The sequence below is a fragment of the Euprymna scolopes genome, chromosome 46 (assembly GCF_053919585.1).
Source record: "Euprymna scolopes isolate OS-2025 chromosome 46, ASM5391958v1, whole genome shotgun sequence".
NCBI classification, from domain to species: Eukaryota; Metazoa; Mollusca; class Cephalopoda; order Sepiida; family Sepiolidae; genus Euprymna; species Euprymna scolopes.
Genome location: NC_136527.1, coordinates 124,879,652 through 124,899,827, shown reverse-complemented (window position 1 = coordinate 124,899,827; position 20,176 = coordinate 124,879,652).

Here is a 20,176-nt window from a genome sequence, read left to right as displayed (position 1 = left end):
TTACTATTAAATCATGTGTAATTTAAAACCCCAAAATATTTACTACTAATTTACTATGAAATAATACGTAATCTCAAACACAAAAAATATTTGCTAATCATTTACTATTAATTCACTATTAATTTCAAACCTAAAGAATTTGCTTGTAATTTCCTATGAAATCATGTGTAATCTCAAACCCAAATTATATTTGCTTCTAATTTACTATTAAATCATGTGTAATTTAAAACCCCAAAATATTTACTACTAATTTACTATGAAATCATACGTAATCTCAAACGCAAAAAATATTTACTAATCATTTACTATTAATTCACTATTAATCTCAAACCTAAAGAATTTGCTTGTAATTTCCTATGAAATCATGTGTAATCTCAAACCCAAATTATATTTGCTTCTAATTTACTATTAAATCATGTGTAATTTAAAACCCCAAAATATTTACTACTAATTTACTATGAAATCATACGTAATCTCAAACACAAAAAATATTTGGTAATCATTTACTATTAATTCACTATTAATCTCAAACCTAAAGACTATGCTAGTAATTTCCTATGAAATCATGTGTAATCTCAAACCCAAATTATATTTGCTTCTAATTTACTATTAAATCATGTGTAATTTAAAACCCCAAAATATTTACTACTAATTTACTATGAAATAATACGTAATCTCAAACACAAAAAATATTTGCTAATCATTTACTATTAATTCACTATTAATCTCAAACCTAAAGAATTTGCTTGTAAGTTCTTATTAAATCATGTGTAATCTCAAACCCAAACAATATTTGCTTCTAATTTACTATTAAATCATGTGGAATTTAAAACCCCAAAATATTTACTACTAATTTACTATTAAATCATACGTAATCTCAAACGCAAAAAATATTTGCTTATCATTTACTATTAATTCACTATTAATCTCAAACCTAAAGAATTTGCTATTAATTTCCTATTAAATCATGTGTAATCTCAAACCCAAATTATATTTGCTTCTAATTTACTATTAAATCATGTGTAATTTAAAACCCCAAAATATTTACTACTAATTTACTATGAAATAATACGTAATCTCAAACACAAAAAATATTTGCTAATCATTTACTATTAATTCACTATTAATCTCAAACCTAAAGAATTTGCTAGTATTTTCGTATTAAATCATGTGTAATCTCAAACCCAAATTATATTTGCTTCTAATTTACTATTAAATCATGTGTAATTTAAAACCCCAAAATATTTACTACTAATTTACTATGAAATCATACGTAATCTCAAACGCAAAAAATATTTACTAATCATTTACTATTAATTCACTATTAATCTCAACCCTAAAGAATTTGCTTGTAATTTCCTATGAAATCATGTGTAATCTCAAACCCAAATTATATTTGCTTCTAATTTACTATTTAATCATGTGTAATTTAAAACCCCAAAATATTTACTACTAATTTACTATGAAATAATACGTAATCTCAAACGCAAAAAATATTTGCTAATCATTTACTATTAATTCACTATTAATCTCAAACCTAAAGAATTTGCTAGTATTTTCGTCTTAAATCATGTGTAATCTCAAACCCAAATTATATTTGCTTCTAATTTACTATTTAATCATGTGTAATTTAAAACCCCAAAATATTTACTACTAATTTACTATGAAATCATACGTAATCTCAAACACAAAAAATATTTTGTAATCATTTACTATTAATTCACTATTAATCTCAAACCTAAAGAATTTGCTAGTAATTTCCTATGAAATCATGTGTAATCTCAAACCCAAATTATATTTGCTTCTAATTTACTATTAAATCATGTGTAATTTAAAACCCCAAAATATTTACTACTAATTTACTATGAAATCATACGTAATCTCAAACGCAAAAAATATTTACTAATCATTTACTATTAATTCACTATTAATCTCAAACCTAAAGAATTTGCTTGTAATTTCCTATGAAATCATGTGTAATCTCAAACCCAAATTATATTTGCTTCTAATTTACTATTAAATCATGTGTAATTTAAAACCCCAAAATATTTACTACTAATTTACTATGAAATCATACGTAATCTCAAACACAAAAAATATTTGGTAATCATTTACTATTAATTCACTATTAATCTCAAACCTAAAGACTATGCTAGTAATTTCCTATGAAATCATGTGTAATCTCAAACCCAAATTATATTTGCTTCTAATTTACTATTAAATCATGTGTAATTTAAAACCCCAAAATATTTACTACTAATTTACTATGAAATAATACGTAATCTCAAACACAAAAAATATTTGCTAATCATTTACTATTAATTCACTATTAATCTCAAACCTAAAGAATTTGCTTGTAAGTTCTTATTAAATCATGTGTAATCTCAAACCCAAACAATATTTGCTTCTAATTTACTATTAAATCATGTGGAATTTAAAACCCCAAAATATTTACTACTAATTTACTATTAAATCATACGTAATCTCAAACGCAAAAAATATTTGCTTATCATTTACTATTAATTCACTATTAATCTCAAACCTAAAGAATTTGCTATTAATTTCCTATTAAATCATGTGTAATCTCAAACCCAAATTATATTTGCTTCTAATTTACTATTAAATCATGTGTAATTTAAAACCCCAAAATATTTACTACTAATTTACTATGAAATAATACGTAATCTCAAACACAAAAAATATTTGCTAATCATTTACTATTAATTCACTATTAATCTCAAACCTAAAGAATTTGCTAGTATTTTCGTATTAAATCATGTGTAATCTCAAACCCAAATTATATTTGCTTCTAATTTACTATTAAATCATGTGTAATTTAAAACCCCAAAATATTTACTACTAATTTACTATGAAATCATACGTAATCTCAAACGCAAAAAATATTTACTAATCATTTACTATTAATTCACTATTAATCTCAACCCTAAAGAATTTGCTTGTAATTTCCTATGAAATCATGTGTAATCTCAAACCCAAATTATATTTGCTTCTAATTTACTATTTAATCATGTGTAATTTAAAACCCCAAAATATTTACTACTAATTTACTATGAAATAATACGTAATCTCAAACGCAAAAAATATTTGCTAATCATTTACTATTAATTCACTATTAATCTCAAACCTAAAGAATTTGCTAGTATTTTCGTCTTAAATCATGTGTAATCTCAAACCCAAATTATATTTGCTTCTAATTTACTATTTAATCATGTGTAATTTAAAACCCCAAAATATTTACTACTAATTTACTATGAAATCATACGTAATCTCAAACACAAAAAATATTTTGTAATCATTTACTATTAATTCACTATTAATCTCAAACCTAAAGAATTTGCTAGTAATTTCCTATGAAATCATGTGTAATCTCAAACGCAAATTATATTTGCTTCTAATTTACTATTAAATCATGTGTAATTTAAAACCCCAAAATATTTACTACTAATTTACTATGAAATCATACGTAATCTCAAACGCAAAAAATATTTGCTAATCATTTACTATTAATTCACTATTAATCTCAAACCTAAAGAATTTGCTAGTATTTTCGTATTAACTCATGTGTAATCTCAAACCCAAATTATATTTGCGTCTTATTTACTATTAAATCATGTGTAATTTAAAACCCCAAAATATTTACTACTAATTTACTATTAAATCATACGTAATCTCAAACGCAAAAAATATTTGCTAATCATTTACTATTAATTCACTATTAATCTCAAACCTAAAGAATTTTCTTGTAAGTTCTTATTAAATCATGTGTAATCTCAAACCACAACAATATTTGCTTCTAATTTACTATTAAATCATGTGTAATTTAAAACCCCAAAATATTTACTACTAATTTACTATTAAATCATACGTAATCTCAAACGCAAAAAATATTTGCTTATCATTTACTATTAATTCACTATTAATCTCAAATCTAAAGAATTTGCTAGTATTTTCGTATTAAATCATGTGTAATCTCAAACCCAAATTATATTTGCTACTAATGTACTATTAAATCATGTGTAATTTAAAACCCCAAAATATTTACTACTAATTTACTATGAAATCATACGTAATCTCAAACACAAAAAATATTAGGTAATAATTTACTATTAATTCACTATTAATCTCAAACCTAAAGAATTTGCTAGTAATTTCCTATGAAATCATGTGTAATCTCAAACCCCAATTATATTTGCTTCTAATTTACTATTAAATCATGTCTAATTTAAAACCCCAAAATATTTACTACTAATTTACTATGAAATCATACGTAATCTCAAACGCAAAAAATATTTGCTAATCATTCACTATTAATGCACTATTAATCTCAAACCTAAAGAATTTGCTTGTAATTTCTTATTAAATCATGTGTAATCTCAAACCCAAACAATATTTGCTTCTAATTTACTATTAAATCATGTGTAATTTAAAACCCCAAAATATTTACTACTAATTTACTATGAAATCATACATAATCTCAAACGCAAAAAATATTTGCTAATCATTTACTATTAATTCACTATTAATCTCAAACCTAAAGAATTTGCTAGTATTTTCGTATTAAATCATGTGTAATCACAAACCCAAATTATATTTGCTTCTTATTTACTATTAAATCATGTGTAATTTAAAACCCCAAAATATTTACTACTAATTTACTATGAAATCATACGTAATCTCAAACGCAAAAAATATTTGCTAATCATTTACTATTAATTCACTATTAATCTAAAACCTAAAGAATTTGCTATTAATTTCGTATTAAATCATGTGTAATCTCAAACCCAAATTATATTTGCTTCTAATTTACTATTAAATCATGTGTAATTTAACACCCCAAAATATTTACTACTAATTTACTATTAAATCATACGTAATCTCAAACACAAAAAATATTTGCTAATCATTTACTATTAATTCACTATTAATCTCAAACCTAAAGAATTTGCTAGTATTTTCGTATTAAATCATGTGTAATCTCAAACCCAAATTATATTTGCTTCTAATTTACTATTAAATCATGTGTAATTTAACACCCCAAAATATTTACTACTAATTTACTATTAAATCATACGTAATCTTAAACGCAAAAAATATTTGCTTATCATTTACTATTAATTCACTATTAATCTCAAACCTAAAGAATTTGCTAGTATTTTCGTATTAAATCATGTGTAATCACAAACCCAAATTATATTTGCTTCTTATTTACTATTAAATCATGTGTAATTTAAAACCCCAAAATATTTACTACTAATTTACTATGAAATCATACGTAATCTTAAACGCAAAAAATATTTGCTTATCATTTACTATTAATTCACTATTAATCTCAAACCTTAGGAATTTGCTAGTATTTTCGTATTAAATCATGTGTAATCACAAACCCAAATTATATTTGCTTCTTATTTACTATTAAATCATGTGTAATTTAAAACCCCAAAATATTTACTACTAATTTACTATGAAATCATACGTAATCTCAAACGCAAAAAATATTTGCTAATCATTTACTATTAATTCACTATTAATCTCAAACCTAAAGAATTTGCTAGTATTTTCGTATTAAATCATGTGTAATCACAAACCCAAATTATATTTGCTTCTTATTTACTATTAAATCATGTGTAATTTAAAACCCCAAAATATTTACTACTAATTTACTATGAAATCATACGTAATCTTAAACGCAAAAAATATTTGCTTATCATTTACTATTAATTCACTATTAATCTCAAACCTAAAGAATTTGCTAGTATTTTCGTATTAAATCATGTGTAATCACAAACCCAAATTATATTTGCTTCTTATTTACTATTAAATCATGTGTAATTTAAAACCCCAAATTATTTACTACTAATTTACTATGAAATCATACGTAATCTCAAACGCAAAAAATATTTGCTAATCATTTACTATTAATTCACTATTAATCTCAAACCTAAAGAATTTGCTAGTATTTTCGTATTAAATCATGTGTAATCACAAACCCAAATTATATTTGCTTCTTATTTACTATTAAATCATGTGTAATTTAAAACCCCAAAATATTTACTACTAATTTACTATGAAATCATACGTAATCTCAAACACAAAAAATATTTGCTAATCATTTACTATTAATTCACTATTAATCTCAAACCTAAAGAATTTGCTAGTATTTTCGTATTAAATCATGTGTAATCTCAAACCCAAATTATATTTGCTTCTAATTTACTATTAAATCATGTGTAATTTAAAACCCCAAAATATTTACTACTAATTTACTATTAAATCATACGTAATCTCAAACGCAAAAAATATTTGTTTATCATTTACTATTAATTCACTATTAATCTCAAACCTAAAGAATTTGCTAGTATTTTCGTATTAAATCATGTGTAATCACAAACCCAAATTATATTTGCTTCTTATTCACTATTAAATCATGTGTAATTTAAAACCCCAAAATATTTACTACTAATTTACTATGAAATCATACGTAATCTTAAACGCAAAAAATATTTGCTTATCATTTACTATTAATTCACTATTAATCTCAAACCTAAAGAATTTGCTAGTATTTTCGTATTAAATCATGTGTAATCACAAACCCAAATTATATTTGCTTCTTATTTACTATTAAATCATGTGTAATTTAAAACCCCAAAATATTTACTACTAATTTACTATGAAATCATACGTAATCTCAAACGCAAAAAATATTTGCTAATCATTTACTATTAATTCACTATTAATCTCAAACCTAAAGAATTTGCTAGTATTTTCGTATTAAATCATGTGTAATCACAAACCCAAATTATATTTGCTTCTTATTTACTATTAAATCATGTGTAATTTAAAACCCCAAAATATTTACTACTAATTTACTATGAAATCATACGTAATCTCAAACACAAAAAATATTTGCTAATCATTTACTATTAATTAACTATTAATCTCAAACCTAAAGAATTTGCTAGTATTTTCGTATTAAATCATGTGTAATCTCAAACCCAAATTATATTTGCTTCTAATTTACTATTAAATCATGTGTAATTTAAAACCCCAAAATATTTACTACTAATTTACTATTAAATCATACGTAATCTCAAACGCAAAAAATATTTGCTTATCATTTACTATTAATTCACTAATTATCTAAAACCTAAAGAATTTGCTAGTATTTTCGTATTAAATCATGTGTAATCTCAAACCCAAATTATATTTGCTTCTAATTTACTATTAAATCATGTGTAATTTAAAACCCGAAAATATTTACTACTAATTTACTATGAAATCATACGTAATCTCAAACACAACAAATATTTGCTAATCATTTACTATTAATTCACTATTAATCTCAAACCTAAAGAATTTGCTAGTATTTTCGTATTAAATCATGTGTAATCTCAAACCCAAATTATATTTGCTTCTAATTTACTATTAAATCATGTGTAATTTAAAACCCCAAAATATTTACTACTAATTTACTATTAAATCATACGTAATCTCAAACGCAAAAAATATTTGCTTATCATTTACTATTAATTCACTAATTATCTAAAACCTAAAGAATTTGCTAGTATTTTCGTATTAAATCATGTGTAATCTCAAACCCAAATTATATTTGCTTCTAATTTACTATTAAATCATGTGTAATTTAAAACCCCAAAATATTTACTACTAATTTACTATGAAATCATACGTAATCTCAAACACAAAAAATATTTGCTAATCATTTACTATTAATTCACTATTAATCTCAAACCTAAAGAATTTGCTAGTATTTTCGTATTAAATCATGTGTAATCTCAAACCCAAATTATATTTGCTTCTAATTTACTATTAAATCATGTGTAATTTAAAACCCCAAAATATTTACTACTAATTTACTATGAAATCATACGTAATCTCAAACACAAAAAATATTTGCTAATCATTTACTATTAATTCACTATTAATCTCAAACCTAAAGAATTTGCTAGTATTTTCGTATTAAATCATGTGTAATCTCAAACCCAAATTATATTTGCTACTAATTTACTATTAAATCATGTGTAATTTAAAACCCCAAAATATTTACTACTAATTTACTATTAAATCATACGTAATCTCAAACGCAAAAAATATTTGCTTATCATTTACTATTAATTCACTATTAATCTCAAACCTAAAGAATTTGCTAGTATTTTCGTATTAAATCATGTGTAATCACAAACCCAAATTATATTTGCTTCTTATTTACTATTAAATCATGTGTAATTTAAAACCCCAAAATATTTACTACTAATTTACTATGAAATCATACGTAATCTTAAACGCAAAAAATATTTGCTTATCATTTACTATTAATTCACTATTAATCTCAAACCTAAAGAATTTGCTAGTATTTTCGTATTAAATCATGTGTAATCACAAACCCAAATTATATTTGCTTCTTATTTACTATTAAATCATGTGTAATTTAAAACCCCAAAATATTTACTACTAATTTACTATGAAATCATACGTAATCTCAAACGCAAAAAATATTTGCTAATCATTTACTATTAATTCACTATTAATCTCAAACCTAAAGAATTTGCTAGTATTTTCGTATTAAATCATGTGTAATCACAAACCCAAATTATATTTGCTTCTTATTTACTATTAAATCATGTGTAATTTAAAACCCCAAAATATTTACTACTAATTTACTATGAAATCATACGTAATCTCAAACACAAAAAATATTTGCTAATCATTTACTATTAATTCACTATTAATCTCAAACCTAAAGAATTTGCTAGTATTTTCGTATTACATCATGTGTAATCTCAAACCCAAATTATATTTGCTTCTAATTTACTATTAAATCATGTGTAATTTAAAACCCCAAAATATTTACTACTAATTTACTATTAAATCATACGTAATCTCAAACGCAAAAAATATTTGCTTATCATTTACTATTAATTCACTAATTATCTAAAACCTAAAGAATTTGCTAGTATTTTCGTATTAAATCATGTGTAATCTCAAACCCAAATTATATTTGCTTCTAATTTACTATTAAATCATGTGTAATTTAAAACCCCAAAATATTTACTACTAATTTACTATGAAATCATACGTAATCTCAAACACAAAAAATATTTGCTAATCATTTACTATTAATTCACTATTAATCTCAAACCTAAAGAATTTGCTAGTATTTTCGTATTAAATCATGTGTAATCTCAAACCCAAATTATATTTGCTTCTAATTTACTATTAAATCATGTGTAATTTAAAACCCCAAAATATTTACTACTAATTTACTATTAAATCATACGTAATCTCAAACGCAAAAAATATTTGCTTATCATTTACTATTAATTCACTATTAATCTCAAACCTAAAGAATTTGCTAGTATTTTCGTATTAAATCATGTGTAATCACAAACCCAAATTATATTTGCTTCTTATTTACTATTAAATCATGTGTAATTTAAAACCCCAAAATATTTACTACTAATTTACTATGAAATCATACGTAATCTCAAACGCAAAAAATATTTGCTAATCATTTACTATTAATTCACTATTAATCTCAAACCTAAAGAATTTGCTAGTATTTTCGTATTAAATCATGTGTAATCACAAACCCAAATTATATTTGCTTCTTATTTACTATTAAATCATGTGTAATTTAAAACCCCAAAATATTTACTACTAATTTACTATGAAATCATACGTAATCTCAAACACAAAAAATATTTGCTAATCATTTACTATTAATTCACTATTAATCTCAAACCTAAAGAATTTGCTAGTATTTTCGTATTAAATCATGTGTAATCTCAAACCCAAATTATATTTGCTTCTAATTTACTATTAAATCATGTGTAATTTAAAACCCCAAAATATTTACTACTAATTTACTATTAAATCATACGTAATCTCAAACGCAAAAAATATTTGCTAATCATTTACTATTAATTCACTAATTATCTAAAACCTAAAGAATTTGCTAGTATTTTCGTATTAAATCATGTGTAATCTCAAACCCAAATTATATTTGCTTCTAATTTACTATTAAATCATGTGTAATTTAAAACCCCAAAATATTTACTACTAATTTACTATGAAATCATACGTAATCTCAAACACAAAAAATATTTGCTAATCATTTACTATTAATTCACTATTAATCTCAAACCTAAAGAATTTGCTAGTATTTTCGTATTAAATCATGTGTAATCTCAAACCCAAATTATATTTGCTTCTAATTTACTATTAAATCATGTGTAATTTAAAACCCCAAAATATTTACTACTAATTTACTATTAAATCATACGTAATCTCAAACGCAAAAAATATTTGCTTATCATTTACTATTAATTCACTATTAATCTCAAACCTAAAGAATTTGCTAGTAATTTCCTATGAAATCATGTGTAATCTCAAACCCAAATTATATTTGCTTCTAATTTACTATTAAATCATGTGTAATTTAAAACCCCAAAATATTTACTACTAATTTACTATGAAATCATACGTAATCTCAAACGCAAAAAATATTTGCTAATCATTTACTATTAATTCACTATTAATCTCAAACCTAAAGAATTTGCTAGTATTTTCGTATTAAATCATGTGTAATCTCAAACCCAAATTATATTTGCTTCTAATGTACTATTAAATCATGTGTAATTTAACACCCCAAAATATTTACTACTAATTTACTATGAAATCATACGTAATCTCAAACACAAAAAATATTGGCTAATCATTTACTATTAATTCACTATTAATCTCAAACCTAAAGAATTTGCTAGTATTTTCGTATTAAATCATGTGTAATCTCAAACCCAAATTATATTTGCTTCTAATTTACTATTAAATCATGTGTAATTTAAAACCCCAAAATATTTACTACTAATTTACTATGAAATCATACGTAATCTCAAACACAAAAAATATTTGCTAATCATTTACTATTAATTCACTATTAATCTCAAACCTAAAGAATTTGCTAGTATTTTCGTATTAAATCATGTGTAATCTCAAACCCAAATTATATGTGCTTCTAATTTACTATTAAATCATGTGTAATTTAAAACCCCAAAATATTTACTACTAATTTACTATTAAATCATACGTAATCTCAAACGCAAAAAATATTTGCTTATCATTTACTATTAATTCACTATTAATCTCAAACCTAAAGAATTTGCTAGTAATTTCCTATGAAATCATGTGTAATCTCAAACCCAAATTATATTTGCTTCTAATTTACTATTAAATCATGTGTAATTTAAAACCCCAAAATATTTACTACTAATTTACTATGAAATCATACGTAATCTCAAACGCAAAAAATATTTGCTAATCATTTACTATTAATTCACTATTAATCTCAAACCTAAAGAATTTGCTAGTATTTTCGTATTAAATCATGTGTAATCTCAAACCCAAATTATATTTGCTTCTAATGTACTATTAAATCATGTGTAATTTAACACCCCAAAATATTTACTACTAATTTACTATGAAATCATACGTAATCTCAAACACAAAAAATATTGGCTAATCATTTACTATTAATTCACTATTAATCTCAAACCTAAAGAATTTGCTAGTATTTTCGTATTAAATCATGTGTAATCTCAAACCCAAATTATATTTGCTACTAATTTACTATTAAATCATGTGTAATTTAAAACCCCAAAATATTTACTACTAATTTACTATGAAATCATACGTAATCTCAAACACAAAAAATATTGGCTAATCATTTACTATTAATTCACTATTAATCTCAAACCTAAAGAATTTGCTAGTATTTTCGTATTAAATCATGTGTAATCTCAAACCCAAATTATATGTGCTTCTAATTTACTATTAAATCATGTGTAATTTAAAACCCCAAAATATTTACTACTAATATACTATTAAATCATACGTAATCTCAAACACAAAAAATATTTGCTTATCATTTACTATTAATTCACTATTAATCTCAAACCTAAAGAATTTGCTAGTATTTTCGTATTAAATCATGTGTAATCTCAAACCCAAATTATATTTGCTTCTAATTTACTATTAAATCATGTGTAATTTAAAACCCCAAAATATTTACTACTAATTTACTATTAAATCATACGTAATCTCAAACACAAAAAATATTTGCTAATCATTTACTATTAATTCACTATTAATCTCAAACCTAAAGAATTTGCTAGTATTTTCGTATTAAATCATGTGTAATCTCAAACCCAAATTATATTTGCTTCTAATTTACTATTAAATCATGTGTAATTTAAAACCCCAAAATATTTACTACTAATTTACTATGAAATCATACGTAATCTCAAACACAAAAAATATTGGCTAATCATTTACTATTAATTCACTATTAATCTCAAACCTAAAGAATTTGCTAGTATTTTCGTATTAAATCATGTGTAATCTCAAACCCAAATTATATGTGCTTCTAATTTACTATTAAATAATGTGTAATTTAAAACCCCAAAATATTTACTACTAATTTACTATTAAATCATACGTAATCTCAAACACAAAAAATATTTGCTAATCATTTACTATTAATTCACTATTAATCTCAAACCTAAAGAATTTGCTAGTATTTTCGTATTAAATCATGTGTAATCTCAAACCCAAATTATATTTGCTTCTAATTTACTATTAAATCATGTGTAATTTAAAACCCCAAAATATTTACTACTAATTTACTATTAAATCATACGTAATCTCAAACACAAAAAATATTTGCTAATCATTTACTATTAATTCACTATTAATCTCAAACCTAAAGAATTTGCTAGTATTTTCGTATTAAATCATGTGTAATCTCAAACCCAAATTATATTTGCTTCTAATTTACTATTAAATCATGTGTAATTTAAAACCCCAAAATATTTACTACTAATTTACTATGAAATCATACGTAATCTCAAACACAAAAAATATTTGCTAATCATTTACTATTAATTCACTATTAATCTCAAACCTAAAGAATTTGCTAGTATTTTCGTATTAAATCATGTGTAATCTTAAACCCAAATCATATTTTTTTCTAATTTACTATTAAATCATGTGTAATTTAAAACCCCAAAATATTTACTACTAATTTACTATGAAATCATACGTAATCGCAAACGCAAAAAATATTTGCTAATCATTCACTATTAATTCACTATTAATCTCAAACCTAAAGACTATGCTAGTAATTTCCTATGAAATCATGTGTAATCTCAAACCCAAATTATATTTGCTTCTAATTTACTATTAAATCATGTGTAATTTAAAACCCCAAAATATTTACTACTAATTTACTATTAAATCATACGTAATCTCAAACGCAAAAAATATTTGCTTATCATTTACTATTAATTCACTACTAATCTCAAACCTAAAGAATTTGCTAGTAATTTCGTATTAAATCATGTGTTATCTCAAACCCAAATTATATTTGCTTCTAATTTACTATTAAATCATGTGTAATTTAAAACCCCAAAATATTTACTACTAATTTACTATGAAATCATACGTAATCTCAAACGCAAAAAATATTTGCTAATCATTTACTATTAATTCACTATTAATCTCAAACCTAAAGAATTTGCTAGTATTTTCGTATTAAATAATGTGTAATCTCAAACCCAAATTATATTTGCTTCTAATGTACTATTAAATCATGTGTAATTTAACACCCCAAAATATTTACTACTAATTTACTATGAAATCATACGTAATCTCAAACACAAAAAATATTGGCTAATCATTTACTATTAATTCACTATTAATCTCAAACCTAAAGAATTTGCTAGTATTATCGTATTAAATCATGTGTAATCTCAAACCCAAATTATATTTGCTTCTAATTTACTATTAAATCATGTGTAATTTAAAACCCCAAAATATTTACTACTAATTTACTATGAAATCATACGTAATCTCAAACACAAAAAATATTGGCTAATCATTTACTATTAATTCACTATTAATCTCAAACCTAAAGAATTTGCTAGTATTTTCGTATTAAATCATGTGTAATCTCAAACCCAAATTATATGTGCTTCTAATTTACTATTAAATCATGTGTAATTTAAAACCCCAAAATATTTACTACTAATTTACTATTAAATCATACGTAATCTCAAACACAAAAAATATTTGCTAATCATTTACTATTAATTCACTATTAATCTCAAACCTAAAGAATTTGCTAGTATTTTCGTATTAAATCATGTGTAATCTCAAACCCAAATTATATTTGCTTCTAATTTACTATTAAATCATGTGTAATTTAAAACCCCAAAATATTTACTACTAATTTACTATTAAATCATACGTAATCTCAAACACAAAAAATATTTGCTAATCATTTACTATTAATTCACTATTAATCTCAAACCTAAAGAATTTGCTAGTATTTTCGTATTAAATAATGTGTAATCTCAAACCCAAATTATATTTGCTTCTAATGTACTATTAAATCATGTGTAATTTAACACCCCAAAATATTTACTACTAATTTACTATGAAATCATACGTAATCTCAAACACAAAAAATATTGGCTAATCATTTACTATTAATTCACTATTAATCTCAAACCTAAAGAATTTGCTAGTATTTTCGTATTAAATCATGTGTAATCTCAAACCCAAATTATATTTGCTTCTAATTTACTATTAAATCATGTGTAATTTAAAACCCCAAAATATTTACTACTAATTTACTATGAAATCATACGTAATCTAAAACACAAAAAATATTGGCTAATCATTTACTATTAATTCACTATTAATCTCAAACCTAAAGAATTTGCTAGTATTTTCGTATTAAATCATGTGTAATCTCAAACCCAAATTATATGTGCTTCTAATTTACTATTAAATCATGTGTAATTTAAAACCCCAAAATATTTACTACTAATTTACTATTAAATCATACGTAATCTCAAACACAAAAAATATTTGCTAATCATTTACTATTAATTCACTATTAATCTCAAACCTAAAGAATTTGCTAGTATTTTCGTATTAAATCATGTGTAATCTCAAACCCAAATTATATTTGCTTCTAATTTACTATTAAATCATGTGTAATTTAAAACCCCAAAATATTTACTACTAATTTACTATTAAATCATACGTAATCTCAAACACAAAAAATATTTGCTAATCATTTACTATTAATTCACTATTAATCTCAAACCTAAAGAATTTGCTAGTATTTTCGTATTAAATCATGTGTAATCTCAAACCCAAATTATATTTGCTTCTAATTTACTATTAAATCATGTGTAATTTAAAACCCCAAAATATTTACTACTAATTTACTATTAAATCATACGTAATCTCAAACACAAAAAATATTTGCTAATCATTTACTATTAATTCACTATTAATCTCAAACCTAAAGAATTTGCTAGTATTTTCGTATTAAATCATGTGTAATCTCAAACCCAAATTATATTTTTTTCTAATTTACTATTAAATCATGTGTAATTTAAAACCCCAAAATATTTACTACTAATTTACTATGAAATCATACGTAATCGCAAACGCAAAAAATATTTGCTAATCATTCACTATTAATTCACTATTAATCTCAAACCTAAAGACTATGCTAGTAATTTCCTATGAAATCATGTGTAATCTCACACCCAAATTATATTTGCTTCTAATTTACTATTAAATCATGTGTAATTAAAAACCCCAAAATATTTACTACTAATTTACTATTAAATCATACGTAATCTCAAACGCAAAAAATATTTGCTAATCATTTACTATTAATTCACTATTAATCTCAAACCTAAAGAATTTGCTAGTAATGTCCTATGAAATCATGTGTAATCTCAAACCCAAATTATATTTGCTTCTAATTTACTATTAAATCATGTGTAATTTAAAACCCCAAAATATTTACTACTAATTTACTATGAAATCATGCGTAATCTTAAACGCAAAAAATATTTGCTTATCATTTACTATTAATTCACTATTAATCTCAGACCTAAAGAATTTGCTAGTATTTTCGTATTAAATCATGTGTAATCACAAACCCAAATTATATTTGCTTCTTATTTACTATTAAATCATGTGTAATTTAAAACCCCAAAATATTTACTACTAATTTACTATGAAATCATACGTAATCTCAAACGCAAAAAATATTTGCTTATCATTTACTATTAATTCACTATTAATCTCAAACCTAAAGAATTTGCTAGTATTTTCGTATTAAATCATGTGTAATCTCAAACCCAAATTATATTTGCTTCTAATTTAATATTAAATCATGTGTAATTTAACACCACAAAATATTTACTACTAATTTACTATTAAATCATACGTAATCTCAAACACAAAAAATATTTGCTAATCATTTACTATTAATTCACTATTAATCTCAAACCTAAAGAATTTGCTAGTATTTTCGTATTACATCATGTGTAATCTCAAACCCAAATTATATGTGCTTCTAATTTACTATTAAATCATGTGTAATTTAAAACCCCAAAATATTTACTACTAATTTACTATTAAATCATACGTAATCTCAAACACAAAAAATATTTGCTAATCATTTACTATTAATTCACTATTAATCTCAAACCTAAAGAATTTGCTAGTATTTTCGTATTAAATCATGTGTAATCTCAAACCCAAATTATATTTGCTTCTAATTTACTATTAAATCATGTGTAATTTAAAACCCCCAAATATTTACTACTAATTTACTATTAAATCATACGTAATCTCAAACACAAAAAATATTTGCTAATCATTTACTATTAATTCACTATTAATCTCAAACCTAAAGAATTTGCTAGTATTTTCGTATTAAATCATGTGTAATCTCAAACCCAAATTATATTTGCTTCTAATTTACTATTAAATCATGTGTAATTTAAAACCCCAAAATATTTACTACTAATTTACTATTAAATCATACGTAATCTCAAACGCAAAAAATATTTCGTAATCATTTACTATTAATTCACTATTAATCTCAAACCTAAAGACTATGCTAGTAATTTCCTATGAAATCATGTGTAATCTCAAACCCAAATTATATTTGCTTCTAATTTACTATTAAATCATGTGTAATTTAAAACCCCAAAATATTTACTACTAATTTACTATTAAATCATACGTAATGTCAAACGCAAAAAATATTTGCTTATCATTTACTATTAATTCACTATTAATCTCAAACCTAAAGAATTTGCTAGTAATTTCCTATGAAATCATGTGTTATCTCAAACCCAAATTATATTTGCTTCTAATTTACTATTAAATCATGTGTAATTTAAAACCCCAAAATATTTACTACTAATTTACTATTAAATCATACGTAATGTCAAACGCAAAAAATATTTGCTTATCATTCACTATTAATTCACTATTAATCTCAAACCTAAAGAATTTGCTAGTAATTTCCTATGAAATCATGTGTTATCTCAAACCCAAATTTTATTTGCTTCTAATTTACTATTAAATCATGTGTAATTTAAAACCCCAAAATATTTACTACTAATTTACTATGAAATCATACGTAATCTCAAACGCAAAAAATATTTGCTAATCATTTACTATTAATTCACTATTAATCTCAAACCTAAAGAATTTGCTAGTATTTTCGTATTAAATCATGTGTAATCTCAAACCCAAATTATATTTGCTTCTAATGTACTATTAAATCATGTGCAATTTAACACCCCAAAATATTTACTACTAATTTACTATGAAATCATACGTAATCTCAAACACAAAAAATATTGGCTAATCATTTACTATTAATTCACTATTAATCTCAAACCTAAAGAATTTGCTAGTATTTTCGTATTAAATCATGTGTAATCTCAAACCCAAATTATATTTGCTTCTAATTTACTATTAAATCATGTGTAATTTAAAACCCCAAAATATTTACTACTAATTTACTATGAAATCATACGTAATCTCAAACGCAAAAAATATTTGCTAATCATTTACTATTAATTCACTATTAATCTCAAACCTAAAGAATTTGCTAGTATTTTCGTATTAAATCATGTGTAATCTCAAACCCAAATTATATTTGCTTCTAATTTACTATTAAATCATGTGTAATTTAACACCCCAAAATATTTACTACTAATTTACTATTAAATCATACGTAATCTCAAACACAAAAAATATTTGCTAATCATTTACTATTAATTCACTATTAATCTCAAACCTAAAGAATTTGCTAGTATTTTCGTATTAAATCATGTGTAATCTCAAACCCAAATTATATTTTTTTCTAATTTACTATTAAATCATGTGTAATTTAAAACCCCAAAATATTTACTACTAATTTACTATGAAATCATACGTAATCGCAAACGCAAAAAATATTTGCTAATCATTTACTATTAATTCACTATTAATCTCAAACCTAAAGAATTTGCTAGTAATTTCCTATGAAATCATGTGTAATCTCAAACCCAAATTATATTTGCTTCTAATTTACTATTAAATCATGTGTAATTTAAAACCCCAAAATATTTACTACTAATTTACTATGAAATCATGCGTAATCTTAAACGCAAAAAATATTTGCTTATCATTTACTATTAATTCACTATTAATCTCAGACCTAAAGAATTTGCTAGTATTTTCGTATTAAATCATGTGTAATCTCAAACCCAAATTATATTTGCTTCTTATTTACTATTAAATCATGTGTAATATAAAACCCCAAAATATTTACTACTAATTTACTATGAAATCATACGTAATCTCAAACGCAAAAAATATTTGCTAATCATTTACTATTAATTCACTATTAATCTCAAACCTAAAGAATTTGCTAGTATTTTCGTATTAAATCATGTGTAATCTCAAACCCAAATTATATTTGCTTCTAATTTACTATTAAATCATGTGTAATTTAACACCCCAAAATATTTACTACTAATTTACTATTAAATCATACGTAATCTCAAACACAAAAAATATTTGCTAATCATTTACTATTAATTCACTATTAATCTCAAACCTAAAGAATTTGCTAGTATTTTCGTATTAAATCATGTGTAATCTCAAACCCAAATTATATTTGCTTCTAATTTACTATTAAATCATGTGTAATTTAAAACCCCAAAATATTTACTACTAATTTACTATGAAATCATACGTAATCTCAAACACAAAAAATATTGGCTAATCATTTACTATTAATTCACTATTAATCTCAAACCTAAAGAATTTGCTAGTATTTTCGTATTAAATCATGTGTAATCTCAAACCCAAATTATATGTGCTTCTAATTTACTATTAAATCATGTGTAATTTAAAACCCCAAAATATTTACTACTAATTTACTATTAAATCATACGTAATCTCAAACACAAAAAATATTTGCTAATCATTTACTATTAATTCACTATTAATCTCAAACCTAAAGAATTTGCTAGTATTTTCGTATTAAATCATGTGTAATCTCAAACCCAAATTATATTTGCTTCTAATTTACTATTAAATCATGTGTAATTTAAAACCCCAAAATATTTACTACTAATTTACTATTAAATCATACGTAATCTCAAACACAAAAAATATTTGCTAATCATTTACTATTAATTCACTATTAATCTCAAACCTAAAGAATTTGCTAGTATTTTCGTATTAAATCATGTGTAATCTCAAACCCAAATTATATTTGCTTCTAATTTACTATTAAATCATGTGTAATTTAACACCCCAAAATATTTACTACTAATTTACTATTAAATCATACGTAATCTCAAACACAAAAAATATTTGCTAATCATTTACTATTAATTCACTATTAATCTCAAACCTAAAGAATTTGCTAGTATTTTCGTATTAAATCATGTGTAATCTCAAACCCAAATTATATTTGCTTCTAATTTACTATTAAATCATGTGTAATTTAACACCCCAAAATATTTACTACTAATTTACTATTAAATCATACGTAATCTCAAACACAAAAAATATTTGCTAATCATTTACTATTAATTCACTATTAATCTCAAACCTAAAGAATTTGCTAGTATTTTCGTATTAAATCATGTGTAATCTCAAACCCAAATTATATTTGCTTCTAATTTACTATTAAATCATGTGTAATTTAACACCCCAAAATATTTACTACTAATTTACTATTAAATCATACGTAATCTCA